A 19,921-nucleotide genomic window follows, 5' to 3' on the forward strand; every position below is an offset into this window, starting at 1 on the left:
CGATCAGTCTGTGGCACTGCTCAGGTGTTATGATAGCCCAGGTTGCTCTAATAGTGGCTTTTAGCTCTTCTGAATTGTTGGGTCTGGTGTATTGCATCTTCTTCTTCACAATACCCCATAGATTTTCTATGGGGTTAAGGTCAGGAGAGTTTGCTGGCCAATTAAGAACAGGGATACCATGGTCCTTCAACCAGGTACTGGTAGCTTTGGCACTGTGTGCAGGTGCCAAGTCCTGTTGGAAAATGAAATCTGCATCTCCAAAAAGTTGGTCAGCTGCAGGAAGCATGAAGTGCTCTAAAACTTCCTGGTATGTGGCTGCGTTGACCCTGGACCTCAGAAAACACAATGGACCAACACCAGCAGATGACATGGCACCCCAAACCATCACTGACTGTGGAAACTTTACACTGGACTTCAAGCAACGTGGATGAAGTGCCTCTCTTCTTTTCCTCCAGACTCTGGGACCTTGATTTCCAAAGGAAATGCAAAATATACTTTCATCAGAGAACATGACTTTGGACCACTCACCAGCAGTCCAGTCCTGTTTCTCTTTAGCCCAGGCAAGACGCTTCTGACGCTGTCTGTGGTTCAAGAGTGGCTTGACACAAGGAATGCGACAGCAGAAACCCATGTCTTTCATACGTCTGTGTGTGGTGGTTCTTGAAGCACTCACTCCAGCTGCAGTCCACTCTTTGTGAATCTCCCCCACATTTTTGAAGGGGTTTTGTTTCACAATCCTCTCCAGGGTGCGGTTATCTCTCTTGCTTGTACACTTTTTTCGACCACATCTTTTCCTTCCCTTCGCCTCTCTATTAATGTGCTTGGACACTGAGCTCTGTGAACAGCCAGCCTCTTTAGCGATGACCTCTTGTGTCTTGCCCTCCTTGTGCAAGGTGTCGATGGTCGTCTTTTGGACAACTGTCAAGTCAGCAGTCTTCCCCATGATTGTGTAGCCTATAGAACTAGACTGAAAGACCATTTAAAGGCTTTTGCAGGTGGTTTGAGTTAATTAGCTGATTAGAGTGTGGCACCAGGGGCCATCAATTTTGAACCTTTTCACAATATTCTAATTTTCTGATATGATGAATTTGAGATTTTCATTTGTTGTCATTTGTAATCATCAAAATTAAACAAAATAAACATCTGAAATATATGAGTTTGTATGTAATGTATGAATATAATATACAAGTTTCACTTTTTAAATGGAATTACTGAAATCAATCTACTTTTTCATGATATTCTAATTTTATGACCAGCACCTGTATGTTTAGTTTCTTTTGCACCCTGTTTTGAGTTTTTGAGCACAATAAATCACCAACACCGGTAACCCGACTGAGCCTGGATTCTTGGAGGCCAAAGAACCCCGTCACAGTGACCCAAATCATCACTGTTACTGTTATTATATAGTAAATTAAATCATTACTGTTAAATTGTATTTCATTTCCAATTGTTTATTTGAATTCTTATTCCGGATTAGTTGGAGACAAACACTAGGCTATATCAGCCCCACCAAAAACATTTTTCACCAGCCGCCACTGACTTGGCTGTGTGGTCCTGAATCTGATACAAATCTGATCTTTTCAAATGCGACCTGTGTCTGAACGGCCAGGTCGGATTCATCTGACCTGAAAGTCATTAATACCTGACAAAGGTCACTATTCTGCGTCTTGCTACGCCAACGTCAACACAACAAAATTGGATTTCACAAAAAAAATCGTAATTGAGCATCAAGGCCTGCAGCGTGAACGTAGCCTTTGACTAGACAAAACCACATTTTGACTATCTGGAATGGTAATTTAAGATATCTATATTTACATTCTGATTAGGAAGAATAATAATTCAAGATATCTTAAATTAAATTTTGACTAGTCAAAATTCCTTTAAATTACGACACCGGATTCAACACTGAAAGCAAAGCAAAGAAATCTTCCCATCATTATTTTTGAATTACCCTTTTTTATTAGAATCAACAAGGGATCAGTTTTGCCTACTTTAGAAAGTTTTTCTTTATTTTGTGAAAGCAAAATTTCAGAGCTCTTGAGGAACTCCAGTTTGGGTGTATACAAACTAGTTTTCTCAAGGTGGCGGGGGGTGGGGGGCTGAAATAAACGTATAACAAAGACCAATCAAATGTATAAGTTATCATACCAGTATATCTACACTGTAAACCCCAACAGGTCCAATGAACTCAAAATATTTGATGAAACTGATTACCTCAAAATATTTAGCTATGTTAAAGAATATTTTAAGTAATTTCTACTTAAAATGAGACTTTTGTTAGTGCTCAAAATCTTTGAGGACAAGGATAAAATTAAAAAGAATAATGTGAGAAAAAGATGTTTTAAGTAATTACTACATTAGTTAGACAAGCTCGTTACACTTAAAACCTTATCACCATGACTCATTCAGTTTCTCAGACCTAAACATTGTCAATTCAGCCTCTTATATTTTTAAGTTGACTTAACTGTATTTAAAGACATTTTATTGCCTGTATATGTTAGCAATTTTTCTCAAAATCAAATATATTTTATTTGTATGATTCAAATAAAAAAATATTCAAAAGACAATTTTACTGCAGATTCCATTTATTTATGAATTCCATTTGAATTCAGAACAATGTCCCCAGCAATGGGGTTAATACAGAAAATAAAATAAATAACAACCACATTTTCAATCAAAATGCTGAATAAATACGGTTTTGTTTATTCAGCAAATAAAACCGTAAAAGATCTTTTAGCTCCCAGTGACTTCAAGGCAGACCCAAGCATTTCCGTATGAAACTCTGGGACCTCAAGCCAAACACTGAAATTATCAAGTCAAAAACAATTACAAATCTGCAGGTCTGTTTAAAGCTGCCTTCTGAAACATCGGCTTCTCTGTATCCACAAAAAACGAAAAATTGGCCAACATAATAGGCCGATCCAAAAATAATAGGCCAACAATAATAGGCCAACATAAATAAAAAGAGCGAAAACAAAAAACAAAGACAAACTTGTTGCTTGAGTATCACCATGCTGGTAGTAACAACGACATCTTTTAAGCAGACTGCTTACTCATCCATCATCAGATCACTTTTAAGGCTAAGCAGTCTCGGAGGTAACCGCTTCAGGTCATCCAAACCCATTACAACTTTCTGAATAAAATTGAATGTATATGTCAATTTCTTTGGATACTGTAGATGTAGTGCATAAATCAAGCCAAAAAGCAAAATGAATGTCTCTGTTAACTGTGCTAAAGTATATCACATACCACAATCTCTCCCTCAAGAACTATAGAATGTATTGCAGGACCAAACTTCACAAGGGAGACTGTATCATTCGAGACAGTGAGAACAGCTACAGTTGTATCCGAGAGGTGTGGCAGGTCAATGTCTTCTGCCTAAAGATGACATGACAGTAATTAGTTAATGAGTAGAGCAGTCAATGAAAAACACTACATGTGTATTTAATATGAAATAACAGTGAATGAAAAGTTTAGGTAAAATTCCCAAATATGACATTCTTGGAGAATTACTGTAGTACAGTATGATTTAATAGCTTTTCTGGTGGCTAGGAAGAGGGTTGTGGTTGTTGTCTTTTGGCAGTAACAGAGGGTTAAATAGAAAAAAATATATATTTATAGAGAACACAAACTAAGAAAAAGAAAGAGTAAAAGAGTACACACAGTTGAATCATAAACTTACATTCCAGGTCTTAAAAAATCCAGTAGCATCTTCACGCAGGAAGATGGGAAGTGCCTGCAGAGCAATTGTGCGTCTGCTGTTAACATCAACATCTTCCTAGAAGACAGAGGGGTTGTGGGTAACGGGAAGACAGAATTGCAGAATAAGCAGAATATTAATCATATGCATATATTAAATAATACTATAGTACAAATTGTCATGAGGTAGGAAATGTTACATACAAGGAGATCATAGGTCCTGAAGATGTTTCTTAGCAATTCAGAAGTTTTGCCAGTGCGGGCCGCTTTCTCACGGTACATCGTCATTAGCCGTGGCATGTACTTATCAAATGCAGAATAAAATGTACTCTTCAAATTTATATTTGTTATTCGATGGAATTCTGTACAAATCTGAAAATGCAAAAAGAAAATTGGTCACAATGACATTAAGTTATATATTGCTGCAGCATGGCATCACTACCCATAGGTCAAATTATGCTAAAATCATGGCACTTCCTCACAACTGGGTGTGTGTGTTAGACCACTTCCTGAGGGGTGGCTACACTGCTAAATATTATTGGCTGTAGAGCATGTCTGATTTTGATAACGGAAACTGCTACAGGTATCTTTAGTGAGGATAAGTCTGTTTCTTTAAAGCAACATTAAAGCACTTTTATTTGTTTATCCAGCACCTACTTTGCAAATAACAATGTCCACAGATAGGGTAGAGTATGTTGCATGATTTTATGAAAGTATAATGTATTGCGACATCGAAGCAAATAATCAAATTAGTAGTTTCTTACGTCTGATGAGTGCCACTAAGATACTCTAATTAGAGAGTAGTAGTGAAACTTCCATATTGTATTTTCATGGCCTAGTTTACCTGACAGGATGTTTACATAAATCTGTTTTAAGGCTTATTTGCACAGATAAGATTTTTTAGGTATGGAGGAACAGCTCTCCCATATATAAAAATAAATACATAAATAAATACATGCTCAATAAATAAATAAGCATTCAATTAATTACCCCCCAAAATACAATGAATAAATATGTGGGTAGAAGTTAAATTATACAGTGAGACATAAATGTATATATATCTCTTAATTAGCTTCTTTATTTTTTCACCTTTTTTGTAAACAGTTTCATTTGTTACTTGAATCGAAACTTGTTTAATTGAGGTCTGCAGAAGTTTTCTCTAAGGGAGACCCTAAAGAAAGAATATGCCTTTTGTAGGGTTTTGTTTTCCCTAGAGATGTCCATTGAATGTTAACTCATAGCCATGTCTCCATGTGTAGAACAGTACACAGTATCTTTCATTTGGTTCTAATAACAGCAGATTGTTTATTTTTTTGTCTACTAGTAAATACTTTAGTCTTTTTATTATGCTGATCATAAAACAATGTTTACACTGTGTTATGTCATTGGCTGATCTTTAATAAATATTTGAACCAGTGTATCAGACTCATTTTGAATTGATATTAGGTTGGTACAACGTTAAAGGCACACTATGCAACATTTTTTAGGTAATTAATGTGTTCCATAACGTTTTGGATGATTAAATGAGTCATTTCAGGTTGAACAAAGGTATTCTCGGCCGCCCTGGTGGTCTGTGGGGGAAAAACCGCACTTGCAATTGCAGGAGCACCGACCTGCACCCACAGGCTCAAAAGTCTCGCGAGAGTCGGTCTTGCTTTACGGCGAGAACTGCTACACGCCCCCAGTTAAAAGCATGCTCGTTGCTAGCACAGTGGCGATCTTTGTGCAGCGCTGCTTTCACACCGGACGCAGCAAAATCGCGTCTGCTGCTTCATTTTTACTGCTTGTACCAGTTCTGACGCGCGGCTGAAGCAGCTTTGCTGCTCTGGCTGCGCGGTGCAAAAGTGTGTCTGACGCGCGTTGGGCCGAGCTTCACTATCCTGTCTCTGCCTTGCAGCTATATTTGCTGTGATCAGTGGGAATAAAGTAGTTTTAATATGTTTTTAAGTGAGAAAATACACCTGAAAACGTAATCAGTGCAGTCAGTTCATCCAGATTACAATCCTGCCTTCCAATATTTTTTCTGTCGGAGCCGCTCAGACCCCCACATAGCAGCGGTGCGCCGACAGTAGGAAGCCCTTCATCAGCAGCCTCTGGCTGGGTCGCCTCCTCGCGGTTCACGGTGGCAGCTGGTAGGTGTTTTTAATCTAAATAATCCAAACTGCAGGCAGCAGGATAATAAAAGCGAACATATTCTGCCGGCAGATTTCTGCATTTTAAGTTAATTTAGGCGTCAATAAACTGTTTAAGAAGAGTGATAATAGCGCTCTGATCATCAGCGCTGTGTCTCTCTCGCTGCCAGCTCCCAGATCAGCTTCTCTGATTGGTTGACGCGGCGCGTCGAGCAGCAAAAATAAAATTTTTCCATCTCGAGCAGCAGCGCGTTTGCGGCGCGTCACACGCGTCAGATGCTTAAACGCGCCCGACGCGCTGCTTCAGCTGCTCAGACGCGCTGCGCCTGCTGCTCAAAACGCGCCGCGGGACCTTTTGCTGCGCCTTGACGCGCGTCAACCATTGACTTTGCATGTAAACTCGCTGCTTCTGTCGCGCCAGCTGCGTTCGCCTGTCTGCTAAGCTCAAAACAACCACGCCTGGCTTGACGGAGAAACCAGGAGAACAGCTGTTCATATTTACGACAGTGCACTTTTACTTTCGCCCTCTGGGGGGAGCCTCGCTGGAAAATCAACACCGGTTGCATAGTGTACCTTTAAGTAGCTTCTGATGTAGTTAAGCTACTTTTAACACATTAGTGTAACTTAGCTTGCTAGAATTCTTTAGGTGGTAGCTTTGGTGTAGTGAAGCTTAATTTATTGTTGAGTAACTGATAGCTTAGCTCACTACACTGGACAAGTAGCTTGCCTAACACTGCCTATCAGAATCAGACACATTGACAGTGATCATGCTAAGCTAGGCTATTGTCGGCAAGTTTGGATACAACTTGGCTTCCTATCATAGGCTCAAGTTATGAAATATTGCTTTGGCGTCTGGCTGGCTATAACTTTCGCGGCCAAAGTAGTACGCTTAACACCAGAAACGGATGATAAAAGATATTTGGTAGTGCTAAAACCATACGGTAAAATATGTCGTTGTTACTATTAGCATGGTGATACCCAAGCAACCATTTTGTCTTTGTTTTTTGTTTTCGCTTTTTTATTTATGTTTGCCTATTATTGTTGGCCTATTATTTTTGGATCGGCCTATTATGTTGGCCAATATTTTGTTTTTTGTGGATACAGAGAAGTCGATGTTTCAGAAGGCAGCTTTAAACAGACCTGCAGATTTGTAATTGTTTTTGACTTGATCATTTCAGTGTTTGGCTTGAGGTCCCAGAGTTTCGTACGGAAATGCTTTGGTCTGCCTTGAAGTCACTGGGAACTAAAAGATCTTTTACGGTTTTATTTGCTGAATAAACAAAACCGTATTTATTCAGCATTTTTATTGAAAATGTGGTTGTTATTTATTTTATTTTCTGTATTAACCCCATTGCTGGGGACATTGTTCTGAATTCTAATGGAATTCATAAATAAATGGAATCTGCAGTAAAATTGTCTTTTGAATATTTTTTTATTTGAATCATACAGTAAAATATATTTGATTTTGAGAAAAATAGCTAACATATACAGGCAATAAAATGTGTTTAAATACAGTTTAGTCAACTTAAAAATATAAGAGGCTGAATTGACAATGTTTAGATCTGAGAAACTGAATGAGTCATGGTGATAACATGAATATATTACTAGAAAAAGCTGTTTCGCAGAAACAGCAAAGTGGGAATGCTTTTTTTGCTGAACGAAATAATTAAAATTAGCAAAAGAAACTGCAAGATGTAAAAGAAGCACAAATTAGCTGAGGAACATATGAACATGTGATAGGAAGTCATCAGAAACTTCAAACTGCAGAAAAGATTTGAATCATCTGAAGATTTTGTAGGGTAGAATCATTTGGCAGTAAAATGGTAGAAACAGACTCATCTTAAAAGCTGCACAGCCAAACCATACATGATATCAAAAAATGTCTTAAATGTGGGCACTAGAAGAGTCTAAATGTAATGTCTCCCAAGTTTCTAGGAAAAGTTCTAAAGAAATTTTGAAGGGGTCCACCTACTTTCCAGAAACATGTCAGGCGTGTTATGAATTAGCAGCAAACAGAAAAGCTTAATTCCTGTCCAGAAAGAGAGCAGAATGAAGCCAACGTTCACAACATAAGCTGAAAAGTATGAAATTAGCTGAATTAGAAAAGAAATTACAAAGAAAAACTTATATCTTATCCGGTTGAAGAAAAAGGTAGTAGCTTAAGGATGGGAAATAAAATGTAGAGGAAGATGCTATTGAATAAGTATCAAAATTTTGAAATCATATGTGGAAATGTCAAGACTTGGCAAAACAATTTGAAATGATTTAAAATATAAGGAAAACAGTGTCATCATTTGAGGTTGAGATCTACAAAACCTTGTAACAAGAAAATATGCACATGAGATGCAGAGGAAGGGACAGATGAGATGGCTTCTCGTTAGAAGATAGCTAAGTATCGAGTTGTGCTCAATAGTCTTAATATAATACATACAGGAGTCTCGACTCTAGTCACTGATCCAATCAATATCTCTCGCACCATAGTGCATATGCGACTCTACAACGAAGTCTGCTGTCGAAGTCGCTCTCCTGAGTCACTAGCCACATCCTAGCTTGTAATATGAGATGGCTCATTCAATGTACCGTGAATCCTGATGCGTATTCAAACGGTTGTTACTGTCAGAAGTGTCGCTAGTTCTGCACCATTACTCAACTGATCGTTGCATCAAATCTCTCCTGGAGAAGCTCTAGCTAATTCGATAGTGAAACATAGCTGCACACAGTTCCATTCGAACACATGTAGATCCCCGTGTGAGCCAATACTCCATGCTGTCTCTATATACATGTCAGTGTCACACACACCATCTTCCGCCGGTATAGTCACTTGATCGATAGTAAACCTACCAGAGTTGTCAAGACCCGATGTGCCAATTGCTATAGTAGCTGGTGTGTCACTCCCACCAGATACTAACCTGAGAATGCGCACCAACTACTCCACGCGACACCTCTACTGAAACACATGTGTATGATTGCTGTGCTTTTATTTTGTATGCATGAGTTCTGTTGATCATTACGCTCCATATGTATAGTATCAACAGACCGATCTGATCTCCCATCGATATAGTGATGCTTATCACTAAGGGCAAGTTCGAGCGGGTTTCATGCCCCTCTTGTCGTACAGTGGTCTGAACGATCGCCATCCTCTAGCACTCCAATTCCTGTACTAAGAAAAGCCTCATGAAAGAATCAGACTGTGTCTCAGATCTCCTTATGTGCAGCCTTCAAATGTCTCGCGACAGAGTGCATTCATATTCATATCGCCCTGTATGATGCCTATGCAGCAGTAAATCTAGCATTGTCGGTGGAAGAACAACCAACACTACGACTCTCATAATGTGTGATAACTTCTCTCTTGCAATCACTCTCGCCGCGATCCGCCTATGTTTCAGAATCAATAAAATACGACTCCTCCTCCAGATGTACGATGTTCCTCATATAACTGTAGCACATCTAATATCATGCTGGTAGAGTTTGAGTCGCTCATATCCCATCATACCTCGTGAGACACATCAAGTATGGCCTGTCTGTTCCATCTCCATTATCACTGTCATTGAACAAAGCTTCAGTTAATGTCCTCACGAAGCCCGACTATGTTTCTCTATATGTGTCTACTATAGTGTGTGCGGATCTAGATTCTGAGGAGATGTGACTTAGAGTTTCTCGCACAGACCCGACCTTCAACTACGCGCAATTCTAGGGGTTGTAACGATTGTGCTATAGAAACATTCAAAGCGCAGTCGCCTCAGCACCACCCAGCACAAATTGTGTCATGATATGTTGAAAGACTCATCTCCCATAGTGTTGCCCATCTCATATACCACCAAAGACTATCCCTCTCGTGTTATCCTCAACTCACGCTCGTTGTCCCATTCTTAGAACCGATCCAATCCGCTATGATGTGTCAGAACTAAATGTTCGACAGTCACTGTGGCACCAAGTGTGGCATTTTAATGTGTGTGTAGAGAAGTTTTTCACCCATGGACCGACGATTGCCTCGTATCTAATCGAGAGTCATAATGTGTCCTCTTGCATACGCACCGTTTATGGCTCTCAGAATAAGATGTCATGCCATCACACATCATGCCCTAGTGAGTCGTCATCCACTATTCAACCCTTTTTTGAGTTAGACTGACGTAAATAGTCTACATATACATGACCATCATCGCTCGCTCGTACTCTAGAGATCTATGTAGTTACGGCAACTCTCTCTAATAGAAGAGTGAGAGCCATATATATTGTACCTACCTTATTGCATGAGACACTTGAACTGAACTCCAGAAAGCTCTCACCCCCCAACCATCAGAAGAGCTCATATAATATAAGTGTGATCCATAGATGATCATCAATGCCCCCATCATACAGAAGTGAACGCGCCCCCGATGTCCATACTGAGCTACAACCTCCCGCTAAGATCACACACACATATTGCGCTAACTCCCGTGTGTCGCGCCCTATAAATCTAATGTATGTAATGTAATGCATACAGCTTTGAAGCTGAAATATGTACTACATGCGACTCCACTCTCAAGTTGATCCTCTACCACAACTCAACCTGTCACCTGAGACTCTCCAGAACCATGAGCTCCCTCCTAATCTTCCTAGTGCGCTCCAAGATGGAACCCATTACAAACGGTATAATAAATAATATAAGACACCATCTTTGAAGCACGCTTAGTCACACCACATCGACGCCAACCAGTCGCTGTGTGCGTTGCCTATGTCCACAGTGCGCATGTCACCTCTGAATCCATGTGACGCACGCATACACCTATCCAGTTGCCCAAGTCTCATGTCACTCTCCCCGAATCCAGCATTTGTCACTTGCGTGTTCCACACTGATCACTCTCGACTCACACTGATTGAACTCGAATATATCTACCGTCGTAATGGTAGACATGCCCCCTGATCTCACACACAGTAAAACAATTACCCCTCACACGATCCGCACTGTTGTCTGCAGCTATACTTCGTCTCCACCATGTGTTGTCCCATCGTGGCTGAATCTATAGAGCGAGAGACTGTACCTATAGCGAAACTTAAACCTCTGTCCCCATGTGTCAGTCTAAACCGCCCCCCTGTGTTGTGATCTGTGTTGTAACAATTGAGTCCTTACTGTCTCACATCCATACCGCCCTGTTTTTCTCATACCCCAGCTACTCCTAGTAATTTCATCTCTCTCTGTACATGGCTATGTGTGTATTGAATCAGGATCACCCATCTGTGCTCTCCTCCTTCCCACGCATCCTACTTACACGCCTACGTGCCATCGGTGAGTTAATGAAAGAACAGTTCATGAAGTAGTCTCTCGTGTTGTCTCCATCTCTGGTCCCTGCCCGACACATGTGTAGCCCGCACACCCTCACAGTGTGTCTCCCATCTATCATGTGACTATCTCATGTGAGTAGTTCCATGAGATTTAGACTCCATGTTGTTAAGTTCATAGACCGTCTCGAGTCTGTTGTGATATGCACTATAATTTGAATTATGTTCCTCACACCCTTCATACATATAACTCTTAATAATATCAATAAAATAATACCTCCAGTTTCACAAATAACTTCAAACGTGTCGCCGAGTGAGTTCTCTTACTTTGTATAAGTTGCTCAGAGTTAGACTGTCAATCTTCACGGATCGCGTAGATCAGTTCTGAGATAAAACAAAGAGAATTTAATGCATTTAACAATTTCCACATTGTCATATGTACACCGTGGAGATTTTAGTGTCAGCCATCCATCTCGGGGTCGTGCGTCAGAAATCTGTCGATACTGCTTTTCGCTAGTGTACGACAAAAATCTGGTCTCAAAGAGACTGTTGCTGCTTACATACAATATTGTTTGCAATACGCTATCTAGAGGTCGCTACAAACACGTTAATAAATATGGGAGCGCGAGCGTCTCAGTTGCGTTCCTGCAGTAAACTAGAGAGCGCGAACTGTATTGTGAATGTGTGAGCTTCAGCTAAAGGATATGTATTGCTCAGTTTGTTTCGCGCAACGGAGATTCGGGACCAGATCTAGTGTTGGCCATCCACTCGCACCCCATCTCGACAAGAAGTATCACTCTCAACGTTGTACTCGCTTTCTAGCTTTGGAATGAGAGCATGAGAGTGGAAGAGTGTATCACTCGTTCGATTGATCCTTGTAGATCTACTTGTGGCCACAGTGCTAAACTGTGCCAGTACTTGTTGAGCCCCCATTAAGAGAGAAAGTTAGTTTGGCTGGGTAGAGATTGAAGAAGTATTAGATCGCAGCGCATCTATCGCTAACACATCGAGGGTACCATACACAGAATTTCGCATGTGAGTATGACTAAGAGCCACTATTAGAGCAACCTGGTTCCGCGTGAACCTGGTTCCCGAATGGGTGGGACGAGCGTACGAAAAAAATCTGTTTTTTTGAATTTTCAGTTCGGATATATTTCAGAGAGCTCTCATTGGATTTCTATTGGAGAAGTGTGGACGTCTTCGTGGTCTGGGCCCCAAAACTGTCGGAAATCCGTTCTTTTATTTTATGTGAATTATATAGTAACATGAGAGCAGTCGCCACAGAGCTGATTCGGATCCTCCATGCCATCGCCGCATTGTGCAGTAATACAGGCCAATGGAGCCCAACTAAATACTGAGTGCTGATACATGCTCATACTTTTCATGTTCTATACTTTTCTAGTTGGCCAACATTTATATATTCCTTCTGTTTTTTTTTGGTTCTTCGCAGTAATATTCTAATTTTGTCGGTATTTTTTTTTATGTTTGGGTAATTGAGTTTTCATTTGTTGTCATTTGTAATCATCAAAATTAAACAAAATAAACATACACTGAAATATTGAGTTTGTATGTAATGTATGAATATAATATACAAGTTTCACTTTTTAAATGGAATTACTGAAATCAATCTACTTTTTCATGATATTCTAATTTTATGACCAGCACCTGTATTTCCCACTGGGATCAACTTCATAGTCATGGTAGGACACTTTTTTTTGTTTTTTTTTTTGTTTTTTATATTAATTTTTGCTTAGGCAACTCATAAGCCCACAGCCTGCCAGATGTTCAAATGGCAATATTTACTGCCATTACAGTAAATATTTAGAGAAGATTTTACACATTCTGTAATAAAATGTCACAGGGGATGGTTTGGGGGGATGGTCATTTAAGAAGGGGGAGGAGTTCAACTCAAGTAATGACAATGACACACTGGGGGAAAAAAATCGAAATTAAAAAAATCTAAAATTTGTTCTTAAAATAAGTTCTTGCACTGAGGAGGTAAAAGAGACATTTTGCCAATGGAACAAGACAAGTTACATTTAAATTAAGAAAAGTAGCATTTTATCTAAATATCTTATTTTAAGAGTAAAATACTTATTCCCTTGGCAAATTATCTCATTTACCTGCTCAAATTAAGGGTAAATACACTTAATTTAAGAAATTTGTACTTATTTGTAGATCGTTTTTCCAGCGCAGTTCTTATTCCTATCTTATGCCTTTGTCATAGGAAAAAAGCTAGTGTTGATGTTCTAGAAAAAATCAGAAGTCCCATCGGTTAAACTGTGGCTAGAGGAAGTGGTAAGGCTGTCTCATCTGGAAAGAATACAGTTTTCATTAAAGTGATTAAATAGAACTTGGCAACCCCTTCGGCAATATATTGATAATTCTGTTTGAACAAGTCTTAGGGGAAATTGAGGGGGGTCCTGAGAGGGTTCCTGTTTATTTATGCCACTTTTCTTTCGTTTTGATTTTGCCTTGTCTTTATGTTTCATGTTCACATAAAAAAGAGGACAAATTTGTATTGCTGATGTTTGAATTTCATGTCTGTTTCCCAAATAAAACAGTTCGAACATAAATAGTTGATGGGAGTTTTTTTTGTACTGCTTTCCCCTCTACTCTCACTATATGCTGCAACCTCCTGCAGAAACAGACTCTTGAGGTTCAAGGCCAAAGCAGATATAGAAAACAAAGTACAGAATTGCTGATCTACAAATAATTTCTATGTTAGAGAAGCTAACAGTAAATCAGCTCCACAGTTGGCTCTCTCTGGGAAACACAAAGTTAATTAGAGGAGCTCTGAGACAGTTTTAATGTTAACCCTTTATAGGGCACTCGCAAATACTTTGAAAATTATTGGAATCCAGGACAAGACCTTATTACCTTTGTAACATACAAAAAGATATTTTGATGGGAAAAAAAACTATGTCAATGTAATAACAAAAAAAGCCAACTTGCCCCAATATATTAAGAAAAATAACAAAAGTGCTTCTATAAAAAATTAATGAAAACAACTCTGGGAGTGAAAGAAACAGATTTTTTTTTGGGTCCAACATAACCTTAGAGGCATTAATGCTGATCCTGGCACTTACATTTTTTTAGTTTATAAATCTAAATATAATTGTTAACTAGGCTTGTTAACTTTTTTTTTTTCAACTTAATTTACGGTAGGTAATATATCACTCAAGGGCTCATCTATTTGGTCAGATGACCAAATAAGATGTACAGCCATGAAGCTGTATCTTTGCTGAATGGCTGGATATAGATCTTGTGCTTGTAGACCTCACTGAAGGACGGGAGAGACTCCATTTGTAAGGGGTATGCCCTATAAAAGATTAAAGGATGAAAGAGACGGGTGATGGAACATCAGGGCAAAGCTAGAGATTTAAAAAAATTCCTTTGTTTTGAGAACTAAGTCGTAAAATTCTGAAAATAAAGTTGTAGCATTATGAGAAAAAAGTTGTATTATATAACAGCTCTTTCAAGAAGCACTTTCTTCCCTAAAACGAGGAATGTCAAGCATTATGTGAAGTTAAACTTTGGCTCTGGTTTGACAAACAAGGAAATCTTTTAGCATCAGCATCAAATTGGGCAGGATGTCAAAGTGGACTCAGGTTGCTGATTGGTGGAGCTGGTCGGCCGTGATATGCTGCTCAGAGCTCGAAGCTATCTGTCTGAAAAAGGGTAATGGTATGATGACTTCATTCTCATTATTTTTCAACTTTATTCTCGTAATATTATGACTTTATTTTCAAAATAAAAATGAAGAAATCTCAGCCTGGCCCATACTCGGGCGCAGCTCTATCATCTACAGTGCCCTCCACAGTTAGTAGCACCCCTGTTAAAGATGATGACCAGGATTTCTAAAAATTCTGTTTTTTAAAACAACATTAAAACAAATGCAAAAAAGAGAACATTCCAACATTTTACTAACGTACACTACTTTGATGGTAAAAGTAAAATCACACAAAAAAAAAAGTGAAATCATGTGTCCCACTGTTAATGAGCCCCTAACAATTATGTTGTTAAATATAGTTTTAAATATGGTTTTCTGTAGTTGCTAAAGTTGATCAGGGTATCTAGGAACTCTTAATTTGTAATTCATGACTTCCTGTTTCCCTGGGGTATAAATATGTCTTTATAACCCAGATACAGAGGCCTAATTCTTTTACCCATTTGCCAACTTGGCCAAGACAAGAGAAGACACCGTTTAAGTAAAGCAGATAGGTGACGACCTTCATAAGTCAGGAAATGGCTACAAGAAAAAGCCACTTGCCTTAACTTGCCCGTTTCTATAGTCAGAGGAGCCATTAAGAAAAACAACTGGAACAGTGACAAACAAGACTGGAAGAGGTCCCAAGTTATCCTGCCATAACATGCAGTGAGGAGGATGCTAAGAAAAGTAAAAACAAGTCCTAAGCTCACTGTCACAGAATTACATCAATGACTGGAATCTCTGGGTCAAAAAGTCACCAAAACAACCATCAGAATCTACAGGGGCGTCAGCTGACCCAATACTATACAGGAGCACAATAGGGCACCAAATAAAATGTGATCAAAACACTTTTAAGCAATTATTTATTTTTAAAAAGCATGGGCACAGATAATTAATACAAGCATGAGCAAATATTTTAGAGCACCTATTTATTATTATAAAGTGTCATAAATAAATTGTACAATTAGATTGTTATTTTCTGCATCATTAAAGCTACAGTGTGTAATAATTACAGGGATATACAGTCAGAAATGTAATATATTATACATAACTATGTTATTTATCATCACCTATGAGCTCAGCCTTTTAACCATAATATTTGCGTTGCCTTAGAATTCGTTATTTATAATTACATAGGAGCGGGTCTCGCAGCCATGGAGGCAGACATCTTTGCGCTACGGCAGCGCAGAGCCAACAAACTAGCGATTGCGAGATCTCCCATTACGCTTGAAAGTAACTACGGCAAGTTGAGAGAGATGAACTGAGACGGTACTGAACAATAGATACAAAATAATACTATAGATACTAATAAATACTATCTGTAAAATTATCTATGTAAACAAACCTCATCACTTAAGAAGGTGGGGGGGGGGGTGTTCATGTTGCTGCAGTCTGGACGTTCGATGTCGCTGAAAATTACACACTGTAGCTTTAACTATCTATCTGAACAAAACTAAATTGAACTGGGCCACTTGTGAATTTAACTGTATATCTCTAATCCACTGCTGATGAAGGCACAATTTATCTTCATTAAATTCTTAAAAACTGAAAACTTGAAATTTGCAACTGTAAAAGGAAAAACAAAAATACACCTCTACATACCTACATGTCTGTGTTTATCATTTCTATTTGGGCCCATCCTATGATGGTGGGATGGTGATGATCCTATGAGGTGTGTATATCCTGGCCAGAAAGATGGGAGAGCTGTAAGTTAATTTTTTTAACAGTAAACGGTAGCGTCTTGGACAGTGGCGGCTGGTGGAGTTTCCTCCAGGGGGCGCTATAAATTCAAGCTAGACGTATACTAAAAACCAGTCAGACGTATAGTAAGTTATCACACCAGTATATTTATATGAATGCAGACAACAAAAAACATTATAAAAACAAAACATAATTTCATGAACAGCTTTACTTTTTGTACATAAATGTTGTCCTTCTGAGGCTTTGTGAAGGTAAATCTGTGTTATGCACGGTCCAATATGACGTCACAGACCTGTACCAGTTTAATAATGCAGAATCTATTGGTCAGCTTTATATTTTTTAAACATATACAAACTATTTATTTTCTGACAATGTGTTTATTTATGAGCAACTATGCAGATTAACAAACATCTATAAAAAGTAGACTATATTCTATTATTTTGTGAATCCCAGGTTGTTTATTCTTCTTTGCCTTTTCTAAAAAAGTGCTTTAAATCAGTCCTTCCTGTCTTTATCCATGCTGGCTCAGATCCTAACATTTAAATAAGGAGGCAGGAAAGCAGAACAAAGCTACATGCAGTTAGCCTAGCCTTCTTTCTAAGCCAGGTCCTGGAAAAGGATGTTTCTTGACCTATTTCTCCCTCTCTGTCCAATGCGTCTCCAGCCCTCGCACTCCACCTGTCAATCACCCGCAAAAACGTCTGTGCTGTGACGGGAGGTGGTGAGCAAATACACTTCCTGTCAGCTCGGGATGCGCCAGCGCTGCGAGAGATGAGCTTTGAAAGTGGAATATTAGTTAATTAGTTAAAAAAATCAGTGCCCCAGGCACCGCAGATCCACAACGGGGCACGTGCCACGGCGAAAAGGGTCTGCCGACGCTGATGCTCTACACTCTGGCACCTACATGCTAACAAGCTGCTTGTGAGGCATGCAAGGAAACAGCCTTTTCTCACTAACAATCACAAACCTAAACATCAGGAGGTTGTCTAAGCAGCAATGGAACTTCACCTGGTATCATGGCTTTGGTCAGATGAGACTGATGCTACGTTCACACCGCAAGCAGCAGACGCAGCAGAAGCAGCTAATTTGCATGCAGTCAATGGTTGACGCGCATCAAGTCTTTGCAAAATGTCCCGCTGCGTGTTTTGAGCAGCAGGAGCAGCGCCTCACGTACTTCTGGAAAAATTTTACTTTTGCTGCTGGACGCGCCACATCAACCAATCAGAGAAGCTGATCTGGGAGCTGGCTGCGAGATCGCTGTGATCTCTACTCTGAAACACTTTATTAAGACTAGCGTTTAACGTTTATTAAAGTACCTGCTGGTAAAATTTAGCATATTTTACCAGCAGGTACTTTAATAAACTTGGAAACATAGTCCAGTGGATTGTTGTTGTTTTTTTTTTTTTTTCTTTTTTTGGAATACTGATACTAGTAATAGCAATGCTGTTTTTAGTCACTACAGTCTAAATACAAACAATCGCATACAGTAAAGTTTCCAATAATTATTCTATGAGGTTAGAGAATTCTGAATGCTGTTTATTAAAGAAAAATCCAGAAAATCTCTGCAATCATGGGGTAAAATGTTGCTTTACTTTGTTATTGTGGTTTATAGCCTCTTCAACCCCCTCAAAGTTTTGTTTTTTATTTGCTCTTAAACCACATTTTGCATTTTGTTTGAGACAAAATGCACTCACGTTTGTTCTGTTCTTCTACAGTTTCTGTTAATCACATCAATAGCATGGTATTTAAGTTTGTCTCCTATAAACTGGGTTTTATGTCAGCTCACCATGCCTGGTGCTGAAATTCTATTTAAGTTCAAAAAGGACTACCTAAACACTAAGGATGGATGCTTGGTGTATGTAACCTTAATAAACCATATTTAAAGTCATATTTCCCTCTTTCCTCAGGCTGCTGGGAGTTTTGCTCTAATCTGGTAAAAAATTACAGCTAACATTAAACAGAATAGAATAGAATGTGCTGCGTTTCCCTCCCCAAAAACAGTGACATCATCAAAGCTCCTGCTGCACAATGATTAGAAGGTCAAATGTTTGGTTTCTTAAGAGTGCATGATGGGATTTGCTGTAAACCCCCTCTATGCTCTACGAGCTGATGATGTGTTAGCTTAGATGTTATTTCATGATATTAAGTAAAGGTAAACAACCATGCCACAGTTTTGACTTCTTTATTGTAAAACTGTGCAATGAGCCCAACTTGCTCCTCTTTGTACAGTCATCCTCCAGAACAATGTTTAACAAGTTTATAAATTGGAGGCTAAACTTTTGTTTGTTTTTTTCCAAGGGAATCCCTTTTAGCAAATGTAAAATACAGTTGAAGAGTTCCTGATAATATGTCACATTGACCCTCTGGTTAAATTGTGAAACCCTCTTCAGCTTTAGCAGTTACACTGAGTATGCTTCCTTTTCCTTTGTTCCTGCACCTCTGGAGAAACTGGTTCTTAGTTTAAATGAATGCTACATGGAAGCAAATAAAAAAAGAATAAAATGTTTCATAAAAAAGGAGTGATTTATTTTTTTTCTTTCTTTTTGCATTTTCCGTATATGATGGTGGACTCATACATACATGGACAAAATTGTTGGTAAAGTGAGAAAAACCCACAATAATCACAGAAATTGCTTGAATTTGACAAAAGTAGTAATGATAAATAACAATTCCATGAAATTGAACAAATTAAAGCAGACATTGCCTTTCATTTAGTTTATTTCTATAGTGACAATTTACAATTCACAAGGTCATCACAAGGCTTTGATTGTTTACTTTATTTATTAATCTAGCACTATTTTATAACACTTGAGATGTGTTGTAAATTGGAGCTAAACTAACACATTCTAGAACTCAAATAGATATTCACATTTGAAAAACTATTATTCTTTGATTGAGAGGAAAAAACATAAATCCAAATGGAGATCTGGATTTGAGTTCATACTCAATATGAAAGTGTAAGAGAACACGAGAGGGGGATTCCACCTCAGTGAATATTCCTAAAGTTTGAATTAGTGTGTGTGGTTTCTGTGTGCCTGTGTAACCCGATCATGCTCCTAATGAGACAGCAGATATTCTCCTGAGGGATCTTCTCTCAGACCTGGATTAAGGCATCAGTTAGCACTGAACAGTCTGTGGTGCCAAGTGGCACTGATGGATGTGACCTAAACATGATGTCCCAGACGTTCTCCACTGGATTCAGGTCAGGAAAAAGAGGCAGCCCATTCCATAAAACGGCATCATCATGCAGAAACCATGACACGCCTCAGTCACATAAGAAGGAACCCAAGGCCCACATGGGTCTGAGGATCCATGTGGGCCATCCACCCTGATGTCACTGCTGGAAGATGTCAGGAGTGAGGTGTTACTATATTTGGGCAAAAATGTCCGCTCCCAGACTCAGTGATCACGACGAAAA

This window comes from Cyprinodon tularosa, unplaced genomic scaffold, assembly GCF_016077235.1.
Source record: "Cyprinodon tularosa strain WSP-4 unplaced genomic scaffold, ASM1607723v1 ctg539, whole genome shotgun sequence".
Lineage (NCBI taxonomy): Eukaryota > Metazoa > Chordata > Actinopteri > Cyprinodontiformes > Cyprinodontidae > Cyprinodon > Cyprinodon tularosa.